Genomic DNA, 23,316 nt, shown 5'->3' on the forward strand with positions numbered 1-23,316 from the left:
ATTTAAAATATCCAAGATGTAGAAGAAGCCTAAGTGGTCATTGATAGATGGATAAAGATGATGGGGTGGAGATATATATATATATATATATATATATATATATATATATATAAATATTACTCAGCCATAAAAAAGAATGGAATCTTGCCATTTGTGACAACATGCATAGACTTAGAGGCTATTATACAAAAGGAAGTAAGTTGGACAGAGAAAAGACAAAAGCCATATGCTATCACTTACATGTGGAATCTAAAAAAAAACAAAACAAATAAGACAAAACAGAAATAGACTCATAAATAAAAAGAATGAACTGGTGATTGCCAGAGGGGATGTGGGTGGAATGATGGGTGAAACAGGTAAAGGGGTTGAAGAGGTACAAACTTTTAGTTATAAAATAAATAAGTTATTGGGATGGAAAGTGTAGCAAAGGGCATATAGTCAATAATATTGTAATAACATTGTATGGTGACAGGTGGTAACTATGCTTACTGTGGTTAGCATTTTATAATGCACATAAATGTAGAATCATTTTTAGTACATCTGAAACTAATATAATATCGTATGTCAATTACACTATACTTCAGTTCAAAAAAATTATGCCTGGCCTATTCAGGCTATTCTGGAAATTAGGGCACTGGTAAAAACAAAAACAAAGTGAAGCACAGATATTCTAACAGTTAACAATGCAAAGGGAAGAAACAACAACAAAAAAGAGGCTATATTCAAGAAAATTAAAAGTAATTAAACAAATAAAAGTGGTCATTTATGGACCAAAAATGAAAGTATGTCATGTGTCAAGGATTATGATTAATGCTATTCTGTGCCCCCAAGAGGGAGAGGAAGGCGGGCAGAGAGAGAAAGGGCAATCTGTAAGTATTTATTTAAAACACAGATTGTTAAACGTCTATGACAATTTTTGGAGCCATACTGTTTCGATTTGAATCTCAGCTCTCATACTCAATGGCTTTGTGAACTAGGACAAATTATGTTACCTCATTATGTCTCAGCTTCTGTGTCTATAAATTAAGGATAATACTAGTACTTACCTCACAGATTGCTACATTTTGCAGACTACATTTTGCTACTCAAAATTTGGCACATGTAAACATAATATAGTATTATTTTTATATGCTTTTAGAAGAAAGTTGAGGGAAGATAGGGTGCATGATGATGAGAAAACTGGACATGGAATTAGGGTTCTTGAAAATTTTCTAGCTTTATTGCTTTTTGTGATTCTGAGTAAGTAATTTATGCCTTTGAACTAGTTCCATCGTTGATAAAAAGGGAACTACCGATTATTCCGTTTGTAAAAATTCTGAAATTCTGTGACTAGATTGAAATATTATTTATGCATCTGTACCGATATCATGAATCCAACAAAATCATTCTCCATACAATTTGAAATATGTCCTTGTTTTTGTGTGACTAGGTGGTTCATTCCTAAAGTTTAGAGATAGAAGCCAATAGGCAAAAAAGGGACTTTTTTTTATTGATGAAGTATAACATTAAACTTATGAATTAATTACTCCTTGGTATCTGCTAAGATTTGAGAACAGAGATGAGCTCATACTAAATGCTCAATAAATATTTTTAAATCATTTTTTAGTCTTATGAATGGTTAAGATTCTGAAATCAACACTGGAGTTTATTTTATTAAAAGAATAATAATATCACTGAAAAATTCAGCTCTCTTCTACTCTTAAATGTTTTTAATGTAACAGCTTTTGACTAAATAATTTTTGTACACAAAGACCTATTACAAGACAAGGGCCACATAGGCATTTGATGAAATGGTGTCAGAGAATTCACTGCAAACATCACTCACCCACTAGAACTCTGGCCTGATGAGATTGCATAAATACTTCAGCTTCTGCTGCCAAGTTATCTATTATTTGTGCAGACAAGGAAACAAAACTCCTCAATCTGATTCTATGATTATATATACTGTAGCATTTACTGGTCCTTAACAGTCATTCCTGAATGTGTCTACAATCATACAATTGTAAAGTGAGTAGATCCCTATAGCCTGTGTTTCTGATGCTTAACCTAACATTTGCCAAAGCTCAGGCCATCCATTCAGCACATTCACTTGTAGTATAAGAGTTGTGCACTAATATGCAAACATACAATAAGCAAATGAGCATTTCATATGATTGTTTTGAAGTGTCATTAAAGTATAGAAGCACATAAGATTCTTGGCAGATAGTGCATAATATATGTAGTTACTATATCAATATATAATATTTATTAGATATTAATATTTATTACATATTTGAATACTTTGGTATCTTATAAGTCATGGTATAGGTGTATAGATACCTGAGAAGAAATTAGCATTTACTTCATATAAAAATCACCCTGAATGCTATCATTTTCATTGAAAATAATTACAGTAGCAATCAGTAATCTAGCATAATCAAGAGCCCAGGATAAGTTGATGTATTAAAGTTGTTTATAATAATTTCTAAGGTGTACTACAATGATTAAATTTTATGGTCTATAATTTTTTAAATCAGTTAATAAAAAAGAGATATCTTTTCCCTAATGGCCACAGCACAAGAGAATGAATGCACATATTTTCTGAATTCAGGGAGGGAGTTAGGGTAATAGATTAATGTGGCACATGTGTATAAAAGGATGCATTGGCACATCAACAGTCGTAGATCATGTTTCTTTCCTAGATCTCTCTTCTTTCAGATGTCCAGGAAACCAGGATACATAGGTCATTATTTAGGAGCTCCACAGAAAGGGACAATTTAAATTGCCAACATCCATAATGCAAATCAAAGGAAAAATAATGCTCAATGCTTAGTATTGTTTTTCAGCAGTTCACTGGATTGTATTTTCTCGGAATTAAAAATCTCTCTTAGGTAAAGCGCCACAGGGATAATAAGAAATGGAACACTTAGTGTGATTTATTAACTATTTCTTTAGTTGCCATTATGTTTGTGTATTGATTTTATTGGCTTCTTCTTTTGCATAAAAGACCCAGAAATCAGTTCGGGAAACAAAAAGAAAAGCCCAATTAACTACAACTATGGAATAAATAATCCTTTTCTCAACTACATGGTTCATGGTAAGTATCCATTAGACTTTTCATAAACCTCGGCATCTCCTTCATTCTATTACGCTTTCCATCCTACTTCTAAATTAGTAAAAACAACGGTGTGCCTCTTTGCTTAGAAGTATCTCTTCTAGGGGCACCTGGGTGGCTCAGTTGGTTGAGAGTCTGACTTTAGCTCAGGTCATGATCTCACAGCTCGTGAGTCAGAGCCCCGTGTCAGGCTCTGTGCTGATAGCTTGCAGGCTGGAGTATCTCCCTCTCACTCTGCCCCAACCCACTCACATTCTGTCTCTGTCTCTCTAAAAAATAAACATTAATTTTTTTTTTAAGTATCTCTTCTATTTGTTCCTTCCTCCTCATTCTCCATTGCCCAGTTATGAACTATGCCTTCCTTGTCTCATGCTTCCAGGTTTGCTCTAGTTTTGTCAATCCTAATCCATCCTTCAGCTCAAAACTAGATTAACCCTGCCTTAAATACCCCTGCTTCATTTTCCCCCCGGGCTCTAGAATGGCCTATAGGTTTTCACAGCTGCTTGTGGTCTACAATACGACTTCCAAACTTCGAATTTCCTTTCAAATTAACTTGCTGCCCTTGTTGCTTCTCAACATATTCTCCTCTCTCCTACTTCTACCCTGTTGTCTTCATCATTTCTCCAAGAATTATCTATGTTTTCCTTTCAGCTTAACTATTCTCTACTAATCCTTCAAGGTCAAATTCAGAGCTCACCTTTTCTGGAGAACTTCCATTCATGTTTCCTTTGATTAACTCTTCATTCTGTATAGTATTCAATTCTTTCAATATCTCAGCTACACAACTTAGTGCAATATAAAGATGCAATACTGATACTGTATATATGTAAATGTCAGCACACAGTTCTAGAAATGTCTCTATTGTTCATTGTTTCATGTGCATGGGCCATGAATCTCCAACTAGACTGTAAGTGTCTTCCAGGTAAGATCTCTACAGCATAACTGATTTCCAGTTTGTTCCCCTTAGAATCTACTCATCAATAAAGGTGTTTTAACTGATTAATCATTTTTTATACATAAGTACTTTACCTCCTAACTTATTCTTATTTCATTTTTGTCATTTTTGACATTTTCAGAGCCATAAGGGGCCACTGGTAGGTTGTATGTTTGGTCATAATTATTTACTTCTTTCTTCCCTTTATGTGAAGTACAGTTCCCCACCCCCGTCGATTCTGGGCTTGGCCATGAGACTCTTTTTCTTGAGTGGTTTGTGGCAGATGTGGTATATGCCACAACCAATTAAAAAGCACAAGCAGCACTGCAGGTTTCTGGCAGCCCCTTCTGCAACTTCTCATTGCTGTGAAAACAGGTTGTCCCAGATAGGGCCACGTCTCCAACCTGGCCCTGGAATGAGAAGTTGACCTGCAGCCCGCTGCAGACCACCCAATCACAGCCTTATGTTTCATGAATGCAAAAAGTCACTGGTACTCTGGGGCTTGTTTATTACACAGAAAAGCTGTCTAACACAGACCTTGGAGTTTGTCAAACTTCCTCTTCTGTAGATAAGGAGAGAGGCCTAGATTTTTTGTCAGCTGATGGGAGAGTTTGGACATCAATTCTGGACTCCTGACTTAATTTTGTTTTTGTTTTTGTTTTTTTAATGAAAATACCTAGCTTTTTGTTATCCTAAAATCTGGAGGAATGCAACCCAGATAGTTTGAAATTTGGGGCCATAGTACTACCTGGTACTGCCCTCTTGGTCTGGCATTGGTTTTTAGAAAATAGGTAGCAAAATATCTAGAAAATAAACAAAATGCAGTATCAATGTCAAATGAAATATACTTCTACCCAAAAGCTACTGCAATCTCTTAGGTCCACACTTGTTTGATAGTAGATAGAATGAAATGCAGTGATCTTTGGGAGTGCCTCTCAGGCCCAGGTCTTTTAATACACACTGTTAATCTAAAATACACATTTCAAAATCTTTTCTTTTAAAAAAAATTATAAAAGAAAACTTGAATTTGAGGATGAATATAATTTCTTAATTTACCATCTCCTTAATTCCGTGACAAAGTCTCATATACTTTGATGCCAAGTGAGGGAGTCTAAAATTCTTATTCTTTTCCTTTGTGAAATTCAGATGGAAAGATCCTATCATTATGTGCTTCAGTACATCAGACTGGTCCTAAGTACATTTAACTTTGTCCTGAAGTTTACTTTATGGTTTAGTATTCATAGGAATGAATTCATTTTGCTACAACACTTAGTCCTTAAAAATTCAGAGACTAAACTGCTAATTAAGTTCTAAAAAAATTATTAACATACTGCTTTCTTTTGCATATCAATTTTTAAAGAGTAAAACCAGTCATATGCAGCAATATTTCTCCCTTTTTATGGAAAAAATAATACATCAGTACATGCTTTAGGAAATGAATGTGTCATTTAATAACATTTATAACTACCTTTTATTATTGTTGTTTATTATGCTTTTCCAAACAAAGAAAACAAAATGTAATAAAACTAAATGGGTAATCAAGTAGATTTTCTTTTTCTATTTTTTTGTCTCTCCTTATTTGGACCACACACAAATCTTACCTTTGTGAAAAAACATCCCTGTAAGGACTGCCATGTTGCAATGCAATTCCATATCCCCGATCAGCAACGGTGTTTCCAATGGTGTAAAATGAACAATCTGGGTCATTGATAGCCACATATTCCAATACAGCTGCATCCCATACAAACGCATAATTTCCATATTTTACCTGTGAAAATATGGAGAATAAAAGCAGACAATAGGATTTAAGTTTGGAATTTTAAGTTATACAGACAAGGTAAAAAATATTACATTTGTGTATATTTAGTTGTATAAAAACATGGTAGGACCTATATTTCTACATACATATTCTGAATGAGAATTTGGCTTTTGGCTAATTTAAAGCTCTGTTCTCTTGGAAATGAGATAAAGTTAGAATGTTGTTTATGTTTCCAGGCAACATAGCTTATAGTAGTAAATCTCATCTGGACTGGGAAAACAATAAATATATGAAAATAAGCCAGTCTTTGAGCTTCTCTGAGTACAGTAATTCTTGTAATTGGACTTGTCTCTTTGGGGACCTGGAAGTTACACTTTTTTAGTTATTATGAGAGATATTGGCTTCTAACACGAGGTTATTAGGCTTCCTAGCCAGGTAGGTTTTTCTACTCACTCGATATAGGTATTGTCTCCTTGCATGTGATCTATATTCTATCTTTTTAAATGTGTTTTATTTTATTTTTGAGAGAGAGAGAAAGACAGAGTGTGAGTGGAGTAGGACAGAGAGAGAGGGAGACACAGAATGCAAAGCAGTCTCCAGGCTCAGAGCCGTCAGTGCAGAGCCTGATGTGGGGCTCCCACTCAGGAACCCTGAGATCATGACCTGAGCCAAAGTCCAAGGCTTAACCGACTGAGTCACCCAGGTGCCCCTGCATGTGACCTATATTCTAAATGAATGTTGTAAATCAAACTCTCACTGAAGAAAAATAATTAACACTACCCTGCTGGCAAGACATATTTCCTATCTTATGTTATTCTAAGTTATCTGTTGCCAAGTGTGGTCTATGGAAATTTTGCAGCTGGACTTAAATGAAACCCTTTTGTTGGGCATTGAAATGAGGAAAAAATAATTATACAATCTTCCCTTTCATCATTTAGGGAACATAACTTGATCCTGGGTTGTTTACAACACCTTTTAGTGATAATCTTTTTTGTATAAGTGTGACTTTTCCCCTAAATTACGAATTTATCAAAAATAAAAGGCAACCTTAATAAAATTAATTTAAAAATTATGTATAAATATAGAACTTAAGTCACAAAATAAACAGAACTAATAATTAAATCAAATATTCAGCTGGTTTGTTTGTTTAGAAAGCAATTTCTTGGTAAATCTGACTAGGGAAAAAGAAAACTTTTACATATAAATACAGATAGAGGAAGTGGTATCAGCAACATGAAGGAATAGGAGGTCTTCTCATAGAAACAACAATTTGGCAGCCATCCATGAACAAAGTAGCTTTGTGGGAGCTTTGGGATCCTTGTTGTGTAACTGTGACAGAATCTAAGACTGAATAATACTTTCAGGAGACAGGGCTGTTCTCAGTGATTGGCTAACCAACTGTTGTCCTGTCTACATTCCTGAAAGCAGCCTATCCCCTTGAGGACTTAACTCCAGTACTACAAAGGTAGAAGACAAAGATGCCCATTCTCACCACTTCTATTCAACATAGTACTAGAAGTCTTAGCCAAAGCAATTATACAGGAAAAAGAAATAAAAATATCCAATCCAGAAAGGAAGAAGTCAAAATATCTCTGTCTGCAGATGATAAGATCATATATGGAGAAAATCTTAAAGACTAAACAAAAAAAGCTGTTAGAACTAATAAAGCAATTCAGTAAAGTTGCAGAATACAAAATCAGCATGCAAAAATCAGTGGCATTTCTATACACAAACAATGAACTCTCTGAAAAAGATATTAAGAAACAATGACATTTATAATAGCAATGAGAATAACAGAATACTTAGGAAGAAATGTAACCAAAGAAGTAAAATATTTATATGCTGAAAGTTACAAAACAGTGAGGAAGGAAATTAAAGAAGACATAGATTAATGGGAAGAAATCTTGTGTTTGTGTATTAGAAGAATTAACATTGTTAAAATGCCCATACTACCCAAAGTGATCTACAGATTTAATGCAATCCCTATGAAAACTCCAATGGCATTCTTTTTTTTTCCAATGGAATTATTTACAGGAATAGAAAAAACAATCCTAAAATTGACATGTAACCACAAAGACCCCAAATAGTTAAAGCAATCTTGAGCAAGAAGAACAAAGCTGGAGGCATCATGCTTTCTGATTCCAAAATATGTTACAAAGCTACAGTAATCAAAACAATATGATAGTGGCATTAAAACAATTAGATCAATGGAACAGAACAGAAATTTCAGAAATAAATCTATACATTTACAGTCAATTGATGGTCTATAAGAGTTCCAAGAACATCCAATGAGGAAAGGATAGTCTGTTCAATAACTGGTGATAGGAAAATTGGATAGTCACATGTAGAAGAATGAAATTGGACCTCTATCTCACACCATATACAAAAATCAACACAAAATGGATTAAAAACTTAAATGTAAGGCCTAAAACTTAAAACTCATAGAAGGAAACATAGGAAGAAAGTGTCTTAACAGTAACCTGGGCAGTGATTTTTGGATATAAGACAACCAAAAGCCAGGCAACAAATGCAAAATTAGATGATTGAGATTGTATCAAATTAGAAAGCTTCTGTATATAGGGGCGCCTGGGTGGCGCAGTCAGTTAAGCGTCCGACTTCAGCCAGGTCACGATCCTGCAGTCCGTGAGTTCGAGCCCTGTGTCAGGCTCTGGGCTGATGGCTCAGAGCCTGGAGCCTGTTTCAGATTCTGTGTCTCCCTCTCTCTCTGCCCCTCCCCCGTTCATGCTCTGTCTCTCTCTGTCCCAAAAATAAAAATAAACGTTGAAAAAAAAAAAAAAGAAAGCTTCTGTATATATAATGAAATAATTAACTGAGTGACAAAAGCAAGCTACAGAATAGAACAAAATATTTGCAAACCACATATCTGATAAGGGATTCATATCCAAAATACATAAGGAACTCCTACAACTCAAAAATGGCAAAAAAAAAAAAAAAAAAACCTGATTGAAAGATGGGAAAAGGACATTTCTCAAAAGAAGATATATGAAAGGCCAAAAGATATATGAAAATGTGCTCAACATCATTGGTCATCAGGTCATCAGGAAAATTCAAATAAAAACCACAATGAAATATCATCTCAAACCTGTTAGAGTGTCTGTTACCAAAAAGACATAAGATAACAAGTATTGGTGAGGATGTGGACAAAAGGGAATTCTTGTACACTGTTGGTGGGAATGTAAATTGGTATAGATATTATAGAGGTTCTTCCCCAGATTAAAAGTAGAACTATAATATAATCCAACAATCTCAATTCTGGTTATTTATCTAAAGGAAATGAAACCAGTGTCTCAAAGAGATATCTGCACTTCCGTGTTCATTGCAATATTATACACAATAGCCAAGATATAACAAGAACCTAAATGTCTGTCAAGAGAGGAATGGATAAAAAATATACAATGAAATATTATTCATCCTTATAAAAGAAGAATACTCTGACATCTGTAGCAACATGGATGGACCCAGAGGACATTACGCTATGTAAAATAAGTCAGACACAGAAAGACAAATACTGCATGACCTCATATTTATTTAGAATCTAAAATAGTTGAATTTACAGAAGCGCAGAGTAGAATGGTGGTTGCCAGAGGTTGGGGGTGGGGGATAGGGAAAATGAAGAGATATTGGCAAAAGGACACAAGTTCCAGCTATGCAAGATCAGTAAGTTCTGGAGGTTTAATGTATAGCATGGTGACTATAGTACAGAACCTGGTGAGTGCATGGTGAATATAGTTTATTGTGTACTTGAAATTTACTAAAAGGATAATTCTTAACTATTCTTATGACAAGCAAAAATAAAGGCAATGATTTGAGGTGATGGCTATGTTATAGCTTTATTGTGGTGATCACTTTACAATGCATATATGTATCAAAACATCAAGTTGTACACATCAAATATATAGTACAGCTTTGTGGTCAACTATACCTCAATAAAGCCAAAAAAAAATACAGATAGTTAAAAACTGGAAATGAAATAAGTTATTTGTATGGAGTAAAAAATAGTATGCAATATTCTACAGGAATAAAATTAAAATATCGATAACTTTGATAATTTCCTGGGAAAAGAGAAATTATCAAATTTTCTCAAAAGTAGTAATTTTACTAGCACAGAGAAAGAGCTAAATAAAGTTGATACTAAAATATGAGAAACAGCCATAAATTTGAGTGTTTTTTTCTCTCTAAAATATCAGCAAAATGATTTTAATGGTATAATAAAAGAATAATGTATTATTAAACAGGAAAAAGTAACACTGATTCAGTATTTGGAAGGTTACTAGGATAATGTATCTTACAAATGAGGCTTTATCAAATTTTTAAATAATCTTTAAAAGACACCAAAAGACATTTGACCAAATTGAAAACCATTATCATTTATCTACATTCCTACCTACCTAATAAAGTAAGAACAGAAAGATTCTTGCTTAACAAGGCATAGAATAACTACTTCAAACTACCCCCAAAATTAACATAGTTGTTATTATTATAGCCTATGAAATAAGTAAGGAAGCAAAAATCTGATCAAGTATCCCAACAAAATTATCATTATTTGATGACATAGTTATGAAACCCATGAGAATCACATGAAAAAATATTAGAAAAATAAAGATTTCAACAAAAAGATTGGTTATAAATAAATATACACAAATCAGTTGCTTTTCTATTGTTATGTCAATTAAGAGAGAAGACATAATTTTAGTAAAAATATCCTTTTACAGTAAATATAAATGCCTAGGAATAAATTTAACAACAAATGAAAAGGGACTATATAAAGAAAACTTCAGCACTTGATTGAAATAGACTTGAACTTGTTTCTAGATAAGACATAACATATTCCAAAAAGAATAGACATATAATTGCAAAATAAATGCCGATTTTACTCAGTATTTTTGATATTTAATGAAATCTAAATAAAATGTCAAAAGAATGTCTTAGGACTAATTAAAATCTTTGCATATTTACTTGGAAGAAATCAGATGAGAATAGCAAAGAAATTAAAAAAAATTTTTTTAACGTTTATTCATTTTTGAGAGAGAGAGACAGAGACAGAGAGACAGAGTGTGAGGGCAGGGAGGGGCAGGGAGAGAGAGGGTGACACAGAATCCGAAGCAGTCCAGGTCTGAGCTGTCAGCACAGAGCCTGACACAGGGCTTGAAACCCATGAACTGTGAGATCATGATCTGAGTTGATGTCGGATGATTAATCTACTGAGCCACCCAGGTGCCCCACAAAGAAATTTTGAAAATAAAAAGTGGTTGGAGGGACACCTGAGTGGCTCAGTTGGTTAAGCATGAACTCTTGATTTTGGCTCAGGTCATGATCTCACGGTTTGTGAGACTGAGCCTTGTGTTGGGTTCGGCACTGACAGTGTCGAGCTTGCTTGGGATTCCCTCTCTCCCTCTCTGCCTCTCTCCCCTGCACTCTCTCTCTCTCCTCTTTCTCTCTCAAAATAAATAAATAAACTTAAAAAAATGATTGGAGACTTAGAAAATCAAGTAGTAAAATATGTAATAAAGTTTAAAGATAAAATAGCATGGGATTTGTTTGAGAATAAAAAATCAGTGGAATAGACAAAAAACATACAAAACTAATAAAAGTATGTAAATATTATATACAGACTGTATTACAAAGGTCATAATTCAAATCAGTGTGGAAATATGAAATATTTTTTTTATTTGCATTTTATTTGAAATTTATTGACAAATTGGTTTCCATACAACACCCAGTGCTCATCCCAAAAGGTGCCCTCCTCAATACCCATCACCCACCCTCCCCTGCCTCCCACCCCCCATCAACCCTCAGTTTGTTCTCAGTTTTTAACAGTCTCTTATGCTTTGGCTCTCTCCCACTCTAACCTCTTTTTTTTTTTTTTCCTTCCCCTCCCCCATGGGTTCCTGTTAAGTTTCTCAGGATCCACATAAGAGTGAAACCATATGGTATCTGTCTTTCTCTGTATGGCTTATTTCACTTATTATATACACAATGGAATACTACGTAGCAATGAGAAAAAATGAAATATGGCCTTTTGTAGCAACGTGGATGGAACTGGAGAGTGTAATGCTAAATGAAATATTTTTAAAATGGTAGCAAAACAGGTGATTATTTCAAAAAGGTCAATATTAGAGTACTATGTAACACCAAAATAAAAATAAATAACTATAGTATAACAAACTAATTATAATGAAAAAAGAATTTAAGTTAAAAAAAAGCCCACAAAGCTAGAAAACATTTAAGAATATATTTTTCTTATATTGGAAAAATGAAATATCTAAATATAAAAGGAATAAAATATAAGTAAATATTTGATACATTTAATTACTGCATTTTTAATATATTTGCTTAGACCAAGTCAACATTAGATATTTAATATAAAGTGTTTCATGAAATATGGTCTAAAACCTATAGGTCTATTTACTGTGCTCAGTGAATACTTACCATCTTTTGTTGGGGTGAACCCCAACCAAACTATGAGATGATGAAATAGAGATAAAAATTCTTTCCTTGAAAAAATTATTCAATGCAATAATTCAATTCAATTTAATTCAATCTTGACAATTTAAATTTAAATTAAAAAAAAATTTAAATGTTTATTTATTTTTGAAAGAGAGACAGATCGCAAGCAGGGGAAGGGCAGAGAGAGACGGAGACAGAGAATCCAAAGCAGGCTTCAGGCTCTGAGCTGTCAGCACAGAGCCCGATGTGGGGCTCAAACTCACAAACTGTGGGATCATGACCTGAGCCAAAGTCAGACGCTTAACCGACTAAGCCACCCAGCCACCCCTAAATACACTTTTTTTAAATGAAAAATGAGTAATATAATCAGGAAAGGTTTTATATACATGAGGTTTGATGTACTTATAAAAACTAACAGATTCTTGGAGTGTTGGTATGAGAAAGGGGGAAATACTTGGTTAGATTTCCTCTACACTGATTATTCATATCTTCAGTCTTATACCATATATACTCACAAGCAGGATTATACTCATGTCCCACAGCCCTTCCTCCCCTTTTCTGATCTTTTGCAAAAATAATTTTCCCTCTAATCTTTGGAGTTCTTAGGTGAGACCCCTGTAATAAAAGACAGATGAACAAGAGGAAAACAAAAAGAAGTTTATCAACATGTCATACCTCATGTATACGTGAGAGATACTCTGGGAAAAATGAGTCCCTCAAAAAGGTGATTTTAGAATTCAGCTATCTAAACTGGAAAGGAGAGGGGGGAAGCAAGCTTTTTATGAGAGAGTAATCATATTTATGAAAGGTGAATGGTCTTTTGTAGAATAGATGAGAAGTGTGATCTTTTATGACAAAGTTTGTCTAGATATGGTGTTCACTTCTAGTTACTTCTCCTGTGATGTGAGTCATTCCCTGTTGATGAAATCCCAGGGAGGGGATTTATGACACTTGAGTTCTTTTCTGAGAATTTATCTTTAGGTAAATAAGGGTTGTTTAGAGAAAGCTCCTCCCTGCGTTTGCTGTTTTTCAAGTGCTTACAGCTCAAAATCATCAATATACTAAGGTAGTATATTTTGGGGTGGCATATTCTGTTACCTTTAATTACCAACTTTCATATCTACTTTTAGCTTACTAGGTCTAAACATACAAGTAACAGAGATAGCAGTGACCCTGAAGCCTCCTCTAACAAGCTACTTTGACTTCTGCTTTTCTCTTCTTGCAAACAGCCACTCTGGCCTCCTAGATTTCCTTGCACTTCTTTATAACTCTCAAGGGACCTCCCCAGTTGGGGACATATTGCTTTGCTATTAGAAAAGTGTTCTAGCATGGCTGTTACTGCTTTGTGAACTGTAAAGCTCGAATTAAATGTATATTAACATTATCATTGCCATATATACGTGTTTCTAATAATTCTAATGTTACAAAGCATCATGAATTCATTTTTAAAGAGAACCATTAAAACAGTATGATTATAGCCTGTAGCAATACCAGTGAAATGTTGTGTAGTAACCCAAACCATTTTAGCTTTTAAAAATATCCTTTTTTTTCATCTACTAAAACATAAAATCATTGTCCTTTGGATAGTTTTTTACCACTAGGTTAAAGCTGTCTAGAAAATATGCATCAACAAAACCTAAAGTCACTGTTCAACAGGATAACAATGGAAGGTTTGAAAATTTTCAGTCCATCTGACTAGGTGATGGGATATTACTTAAAAATTTCAACTAGTCTTGGGGTGCCTGGGTGGCTCAGTCAGTTGAGTGTCCAACTTGGGCTCAGGTCATGATCTCATGGTTCATGAGCTCAAACCCCACATTGGGCTCTGTGCTGACAGCTCAGAGCCTGGAGTCTCCTTCAGTTTCTGTAACTCCCTATCTCTATGCCCCTCCCCCACTCACACTCTGTCTCTCTCTCAAAAATAAACATTAAAAAAATCTAAAACAATTTCAACTAGTCTTTGCTCTTGAAGTCATATTTCGATAAGCAGCTACACTGTAGGCCATTGACTTATTTACCAGTGGATTCCATGCCAAGTGAGTGCTTCATACAAGTTTAAACAGAGGGCAAAGTGCATCCAGAAGCTTTATGTCATCAAATTCCAGGCCCCATTTATGCTACAGGGAAAAGAAGCCAAAATGGCATCTACCTCCAATATTGTCAATCTCTGGTCCCTAAAATAGAGATACCAGAATGCTGTGGGGATTAATGGAAGGTGGTAGCTGCTAATGCTCAACACCTGTGTCCTTATAGTGGCACTGAGATACCAATAGTCTTGATGGATTTCTCATTGTTGAGATGAAACAAGGCTTAATTTCATTTCCATAGTATGATTAAAGTAATATTTCTTTGAATCCCACTTTACTCATAATCATTATGCATTAACTTGAAGATTTTGAAGGGATCTGTAAGAAATACAAAGGTAAGACTTGGGCTCTTGCCTTCAAGCTGCTTACAACTCAGTAGTGGAGATAAGTCAAGTACTACTTGTAACACAAAGCTTATGATGGTATGTATCATAAACAAAGCTTAAAATGTTAAAGTGATTTAAAGAAAGGGAAATTGACTTTCACTGAGGTAATCAGGGCAGACTGCTTAAATATTCTGGTAACTGAATTTGTTGTACAAGAAAACCCCAAATATTTAAGTTCCTTATGTTTAGTGCCTGATTAAACACAGATACTCTTTGGAAACCAGTTTTTGTTCATGCACACTTTTTGAACGTTCTAGTTTTCTGCAATTTTCCATCCATCAGGTGAAGAACTATAAATATTCAATGTTATTTTCTCAAATATCTGCATTTCTTGCCAAGTAAATTGAAGGATGGGAAAAATGTATTTTCAAAACCTGCACCTGTGCTTCTCATCATGTTTTGGATTATGGCATATTTCTTTTCTTCTGTAGAATCCTCTTGTCCTGAATGCCCCAGGTTTGAATCCTCTACTGTGACCTAATGCTAAAAGCACTTTTCTTTTCAATTCATTAGGCAGCCATCTCCTATAATAACTGCAGAAGTCCACACAATAAGCAAATAGACTTTCACTACCAGTTATCCCAATGACTTTGGTTTTAATTGGGAAGCCATATTCTTTCTCACACAAATCTTTAACTGAGAAAATTTCTTAAAAGTGCACTTCAAAATGTATAGCTACAGAGATATATCAATGATAATCTTTTTTTTTTTTACTAAAAAAATTAATGGGACAATTATGGAAAGATGACATTTAAACCAAAGTGTAAGATGAGATATCCCTTCACTGAAGGGATATCTGTCCTCTGATGTCTTCCTCATTTATAAAGAATTTTTTCCATTCTTAAAAAATGCCCTTTACACACAAGTTTATTTGTTCTTCCCAATACTGTGAGGCAGCTGATATTATGATGCCTAACTCAGATGTGGTAATGGAACTTGTTCTAAGTGTTATCAATGACTAGATTTGAAACTTCAGCTCAAGGTCCTCTTTTTTCCACTACACTAAAGATCAGTTTCTGGGAGATACTTGCTATAGGAATTTAAAAATATGTGGGATGGGGCTCCTGGGTGGCGCAGTCGGTTAAGTGTCCGACTTCAGCCAGGTCACGATCTCGAAGTCCGTGGGTTCGAGCCCCGCGTCGGGCTCTGGGCTGATGGCTTGGAGCCTGGAGCCTGTTTCCAATTCTGTGTCTCCTTCTCTCTCTGCTCCTCCCCCGTTCATGCTCTGTCTCTCTCCGTCCCAAAAATAAATAAAAACGTTGAAAAAAAATAAATACAAATATGTGGGATATGGTAGCCTTTGCCTTCAAGGCAAAGCCTACCTAATTTGAAAAATAATATTTATACAAATAAAAATAATGCACCATAGTATAAAGCAAGAGCCATGAAAAAAATGCAACTTGTTTAATGCTATGTGATCACACTATTAAGATAAGTAAAAGTTAAGCTTTTAAAAAACAGCTTGCCTATTACTCAGCCATACAAAAGAATGAAATCTTACCATTTGCGATGACATGGATGGAGCTAGAGAGCATTATGCCAAGTAAAATAAGTCAGTCAGAGAAAGACAAGTATCATACGATTTCATTCATATATGGGATTTAACAAACAAACAGATGAACACAGGGAAGAGAAAAAAAGGTAAACCATAAAACAAAAATTTTTTTAAAGTTTATTTACTTATTTTTGAGAGTGAGGGAATGAGTGGGGGAGGGGCAGATAGAGAGGGAGAGGGGGATCCCAAGCAGGCTGTTTGATGTGGAGTTCATGGGGGGCTCGAACTCATGGACTGTGAGATCATGACCTGAGCCCAAATCAAGAGCTGCATGCTTAATTGACTGAGTTACCCAGCACCCAAACAGACTCTTAACCATAGAGAACAAACTGGGCATTGCTGGGGGGGAAGTGGGTAGGAAGATACGTTAAACAGGTGATTGGGATTAAGGAGGACACTTGTGATGAGCACTTGGTCTTGCATGTAAGTGGTGAGTCATGAAATCCTACAGCTGAAACTAGTATTACAATACTATATGTTAACTAACTGGAATGTAAATGAAAACTTGAAAGAAAAAAACATAAAAATTCTCAACTACAAAGAATTATTGGGATGAATGAATATCTGGTTTATATGATTTTGGACGATTGAAGCCTGTTGATTTTGTAGTTATTGCTATCTAAGTATTTCAGGTTTTCAGGATTAAAACCAAAGCAGAGCTTTTTAAAATTAAAATAAAGGCTGCAGGATGGAAACTTATTATTTTTCCTCACAAAATAAAAACCAAAGGCCCGAGAACAAACTGGGAGAAATAAATTCTAGCTTTGCACACCAAGCTAACTTCTTTACAATTTAAACTAATGGTCAGTAGGGGATAAAGTGATTGTGAATTACAGGCGCAAAGAGTTATGATTAACCCAGAATCGATCTACGGTGGTCCTTATAATTCATTGCCCACATAAGTCCTTAAGATGGGATGGCTTTAATATTTATGACATATGGTTCTAGGTGGTGGCCTCTCCCACTTTGAACAAATTAATAATTTAGCATCATTCATCATTTCATCTGAATTTATCTAGCAAAATAAATCATGCCCAAGTCCATATTTTAGTGCTTAAGACTCACTTTTAAAATATATATGGCTTTGTTTACTGCTGCCTTAATTGTTGGCCTACTATATTTTACCTGCTATTATTTTGAAATTTGAATTTGTGCTCCAAGATAGTCATCACAGGAAATAGATTTTCACAAGGAAGATATGAATGTGTTTAAAATAGATATCAGCTATTTAGAAAATATCCTTTTTTAACCTGGAAAAGAAGCAGTGTATTTACTTATAAATTTTATCTTTGTCTCTCTTTTTTGAGGCCATTGGAATACTAATTTTTTCAAGTTTATTAAAGCATTATGGGAATGTGAAAAACTAAGCACAGCTAACTTTTCCACTGACAACTTTCTCTTGAAACAAATGGCTACTAGGGTCTAGAAGACAGAAGGGTAGTAAGGCCTGGAGTTCTGGATAATTCTGTGTGGGGAAAAGACTAAGAAATCTCTCCTTCAGGCAGGGTGAGTACCTGAGAAAACCAGCAGAACCTCCAGGGAAGGCAATGAAGGAATCAAGTTTGGGGCAATGCTTTTCTCACAATTTGGATTTCAAATCTTCCTGCTCTCTTTCCTTAGATATTTGTCCCCATGAATATGCCTGTTCTGCTGCCTTTATTTAAAAAGATTTTTTTAGGGGCGCCTGGGTGGCGCAGTCGGTTAAGCGTCCGACTTCAGCCAGGTCACGATCTCGCGGTCCGTGAGTTCGAGCCCCGCGTCAGGCTCTGGGCTGATGGCTCGGAGCCTGGAGCCTGTTTCCGATTCTGTGTCTCCCTCTCTCTCTGCCCCTCTCCCGTTCATGCTCTGTCTCTCTCTGTCCCAAAAATAAATAAAAACGTTGGAAAAAAACAAAAAAATAAAAAGATTTTTTTAAATGTTTATTTATTTTTGAGAGAGAGACAGAGATGGAGCACGAGTAGGGGAGGAGCAGAGATAGAAGGAGACAGAATCCAAAGCAGGCTCCAGGCTCTGAGCTGTCAGCACAGAGCCTAATGTGGGGCTGGAACTCACAAACTGTGAGATCATGACCTGAGCCAAAGTCAGACACCCAACCGACTGAGCCACCCAGGCGCCCCTGTTCTGCTGCCTTTAAATTAGTCAGGAAGGAGTTGAATAAGTGGACACAGATCTGCCCTCATGGAGCTGGGACACAGCAGAAGACTGGAGAGCCCCAGCTTCCTCCAGGTTCCTCAGCAGGGAGATTTGTGAATCACTTTCTTCTATACTACGGTCTATACTTCGGTCTGTAAGGAGAGTGACATTTCAACTTCTGTAGCAAGATGGACAATCCCTAGAATAATCCAACCATCAGATTTGAGTCCTCATAAACTGATAAAGAAAAAAAGACAACCCATAGAGCAAGTGCCACATTTAGAGAGGGGAAGATGAACCTGAGCAAGAAGAACACATTCTGGGACAAGAGCATTGTGGTACTAGTAAGAGTCCAATTTTAAAAGAAAAATAAGCAGGGTATTTAACCAGATTCAATTGTGAGCCTAAAAAGATCTATGTGGCTATAAACTAACAAACAAACCTCAATTTCTCAACCAAAAAATTGAACAGATGAATTGAAGGAGAAAATGCTCATTGGTCCTACAGGCTCAAATGGAAGGACTAGGGTGACAACTGTCCCAGTTGGCCTGTGATATCCCAGTTGTAGCAATGGAAGCTCTACATCAAGGGGAACTTCTTGCGGGGTGGGGGGGGGGCGGAGTACAGGTTTTTGGTAATGATACAGAAGGTTGGGGTACAAAATCCATACCACAGGATAAAAGATAGGGGCTGAAAGTGATTTTTGTAGCAGATGGATATGACATGGGTTATTGGGAATTGAGTATGGTGGAAAAGGAAATGAGAAAGCATACAACAAAGACTGTATCTTCCAACTTGGGGATGAGGCAAACCAAAAGTTTTTGTGTCTTCCAAAAGGCACCAATGCTCAGCTGAAGAGAGCAACTACTAAATTAGTTTGGGCATCGCACAAGAACAAACACACATTATCGGATTGTTCTCCTCATAGCTCTCTGAAATGGGGTAAAGCTAGATTCCCTGATTCTGAGGTTGCAAATAAAATGTGCTGTGGTAAACAAAAGGAGGAAATTGTGATAATAGATCTGCTGAGACTCTGTAGTATAGACTGACTCTTTTGGACTTTACCTGAATGATCATGTTTTCTACAGTAAAGTTAGGAGTCACATAATGTCAACAATAAAAATAATCACCCTAGCTCTTAGGTATTTTGATTTAAACAGTGTAATGTTAAATTGTTTTCCTAATTTCTATGAATATGTTAATAAAACTGCATAAAAAAAACAAAAGTTGACTGATAATTTGTCCAAATACAAAGACAATCTACAAAGAAATGTAAACTTCATCAAATTTGATTCCATAGCTAAACTTCTTATCAAAGAAAATTAAAAGATCCTACCTGCGAAATATTCTGTATACCATGTATATGACACTGCAAAAAGGGACATGGTTTGCTTACCTGAGATAGTGAAGCTTTCATTATTTAAAATTTTTATCATTTTTTTGTTTTGTCAAAATGTGAGAAGCACTCAGGAGATTTTACTTAATAGAAATGGAAAGAAATGGCTTTCTTAGACATTTGCCTACAAGGTGGCTATTAATTTTTCAAATATAGATGGCCATGAAGTCGCATATTCTAAGTGTGAAACAAGAATGTTCTCTAGTTTGGAAATACATTAAGGATAACAATGAAGAAAAAGATGACCATAAAAGAGAAATTTCTATGCTGCTTTTCCCATAACTGTTTGATGATTTTTTTGAAGAAACCATAGTGTGCTTGGAAAAAGATGAAGTGACTACACCTGAGTTGTTCAATTTTATGTGGAGATTATGACAAAAAGCTGCAAAGAAAAAATGACACATTTTTTGAAATAAGATTAGTTAATAATAATAATAATAATAATAAAAGGTCACCAGAAAACAGAAAAGGCAGCTAAAACTATAACTTCTGCACAGCATTGATTTCACATGTTCAAAGTACCTCTGTGCTTTAAAATCATTTTGCCAAGAAACAGGACGCTAACTTAGGATAACATTCAGAATGTTTAAAAGTGGTGGACATCTCAGGTAGATTTAAGTCTATAGATTTGTAGATGCAAAGTTTATGATTGATAAAAAGCTGGTCTTTTATTTTTAATTCTTTTTATGTTTATTTATTTTTGAGAGAGAGAGAGAGAGACAGACCTTAAGTGGGGTAGAGGCAGAGAGAGAGGCAAGCACAGAATCTGAAGCAGGTTCCAGGCTCTGAGCTGTCAGCGCAGAGCCCAACATGGGGCCTGAACCCACAAACTGTGAGACCATGACCTGAGCCGAAGTATGACGCTTAACTGACTGAACCACCCAGGTGCCCCAAAAAGCTGGTCTTTTAAAAGCAAGCTTTTAGAATCGAAGTGTATGGAAGGCCAGAATCCAATCCCTACAAGTTAACACACCTGCTATTGCTGATAATTTTTAATTCCTACGTATTTCATGCTCAAACATTTTTGTTAACAGCATATTTAGATTGATACCATCCCATTGGGATGACACCAGAATCATTATAATGTGGGTTAGATAAGAGCAGATTTGCAAGTCAAAGTGAATTTTATGTTTAGTTATTTTCGTTTTACCACTCTATAAAAGAAGGATGTGCTAAAGGTTGCAAGCAATTCAGAGAAGTATTTTTGGAAAGGGAAACAGAAAGGGTAAAATCATCATACAGTATCACGTACGGCACTGAAAAAAAATATGCCATTGTTGTTACTTAATATAGTTAATGTTTAATTATATGTTTAAATCTACTTATGCTTAATTAGTATTTTTGTATTTGTTTCCCTTTGGAAAGTCTTGCCCTTATGTGTCTTAAATATAGTTAAAAATTTAAATCTCTAATACAGAGTTTAAAAAAGAACAAAAATAACTGCTTTACCAGAGGATCAAAAGAAAACTTAGTAAAATATTGTTATATTTTATCACCTATATCATTTGTTTAACTAGTAACTATCAGTTACTACTATTTGACAGTTAACCTAGTTCTATTGTTTTGTTTAAACAAAGTAATTTTTTATGTAAGAAATGAATAATACAGAATAATATATAGTCCCAAATAAAGGTCTTTTTTCATGTTTTTATGTTGAAGTAATAATACATCTATATAATTATATTATTATATGTTTTTGGTGTGGTGTAGCTGTGTTATGGGTTGTCTAGAAAGTTGGTAAATATATTAATAAACGTTTTTGGCATAATTAGCTGTCTGTTTGTAATAAGTAAAATCAAACCTTTTTCTAACTCCTCCCAAAATAATTTCCAGTTGGATTAATAGCTCAAAATAAAATAGTAAAAGCCCTGCAAGAAAAATATAGGAAAGACTTTTTAACCAACATATGGAATCTAGAAAGTATATATTTGTATAGCAGACTTTTTTAACATACATTTTATTTTTAAAGGCATTTTAATATTCCTTTGTATGGCTATATATATATATATATATATATATAGCTTTGTATGGCTATATATATATGTATATATATATGTATATATATGTATATATATGTATATATATATGTATATATGTATATATATACATATATATATATATATACACACAAAGTGAAGACCATCAGATTTACAAAAAAAAAGTTGGAACATGGGGACAAAGAATTAATATTTATAAATATATAGGTGTTCCTCTAATTAAGCATCCTTTATTCTAGCAAAGAATAGAGGATGCAAAAGAAAAATAGATAAAGCATCTGGAAAGGCAATTCTCAATAGAACAAATAGACGTGTTCAATGAGCGTATGAACAATACCCAAACTCATTAGTGATTAGGTGAATACAAAATGAAATAACAGGAGGCTACTACTTTATATCTATTGGTCTGACCACATTTAAATATATTGCTGGTGGAGATGCATTGAAAAGTGTATTCTCACACATTGCTAGTGGAAACGGGAAAATGTTATAGTCTTTTTCAAAAGTAACATCTGTTCAAATTTAAAAAAAAATATAGATGACTTTTGGCCCAGGAATTCCATTCCCAGAAATATATCTAAGAGAAATAAACATTTTAGATTAATGCACAAGGATTCTCAGTGTATCATTGTTTCCTTGTGGCACCACATTGGAAACAGTGGTAATGTTCATCAATCGTAAAATGATGACGTGTTCCTGCCATGAAACATTATGGAAATATTAAGAGGAATCTATTAGAGCAATACAAGGTGTCATGGAAGGATTTCTATGATGTACTTGCAGAATGGAAAAAATCAAGGTGAGAAATTATTTATAACATAATCTCATTTTAAAAATCAACAATGACCCCAAATTATATAACTTTGTGGGACTATATATATAAATATTATTATGTTATTAGAAATGTTTAGAGAAAAATATGGAAGAAATAATATGTCCTGTTGGTTTTCTTTTGAGGATAGAAAAATAAGGGTTATGGATGGAGGTAGAAGAAGAGAGACGAATGGGAGAAAGCCAAGCTGAAAAGTAAAAGGAAACCGAATGCTCTAAAAATGACATGTATAGATACATTTACACTTTTATGAGATACATACATGTGTAAATATGTAATTAAAGGAGGTTTTTTTTTAAAGTCAGGTTTATTGAGATCTAATTTATATATATAGTCAAGTTTGCCATTTTTAGGTCTCTAGTAAGAAATACTGAATAAAAACCCTGAATATTTTTGCTTTATGTTTAGAAGTTTTAAATGGCATCATTAACATATATAGTTAAATAACAGTTAGTTTTTGAAATCTATGCTGATTTATAAATTTATAGGTACTAGGGTATTCATAATTACATACTCACAATCATTTGCTATCATAACTGACTCATTTCTATTCATTCTGGGGGAGTCATTGACATACACTTAACTTTAAACTAAACAATATGTTGATAACAAATCAAAATTCTATGTTAATACAAAATGCTAATAGCAGAGGTTTGGAAGAAATCCAACATGCAT

The 23,316-nt window shown here is 34.6% G+C and overlaps 1 protein-coding gene across 1 annotated transcript in view; it reads right to left on the bottom strand.

Annotated features, from left to right (window-relative positions):
- Positions 1-5,798, bottom strand: part of LOC116738029 (glutamate receptor ionotropic, delta-2-like) — a 115,466-nt gene extending 109,668 nt beyond the window's left edge. The window contains exon 1 of the mRNA XM_032592936.1: positions 5,630-5,798. The gene's annotated coding sequence lies outside the window, so the exon portion shown is untranslated. The remainder of the gene's footprint in view (positions 1-5,629) is intronic.
- Positions 5,799-23,316: the final 17,518 nt, after the last annotated feature.

The sequence above is a fragment of the Lynx canadensis genome, chromosome B1 (genome assembly GCF_007474595.2).
Source record: "Lynx canadensis isolate LIC74 chromosome B1, mLynCan4.pri.v2, whole genome shotgun sequence".
NCBI lineage: Eukaryota > Metazoa > Chordata > Mammalia > Carnivora > Felidae > Lynx > Lynx canadensis.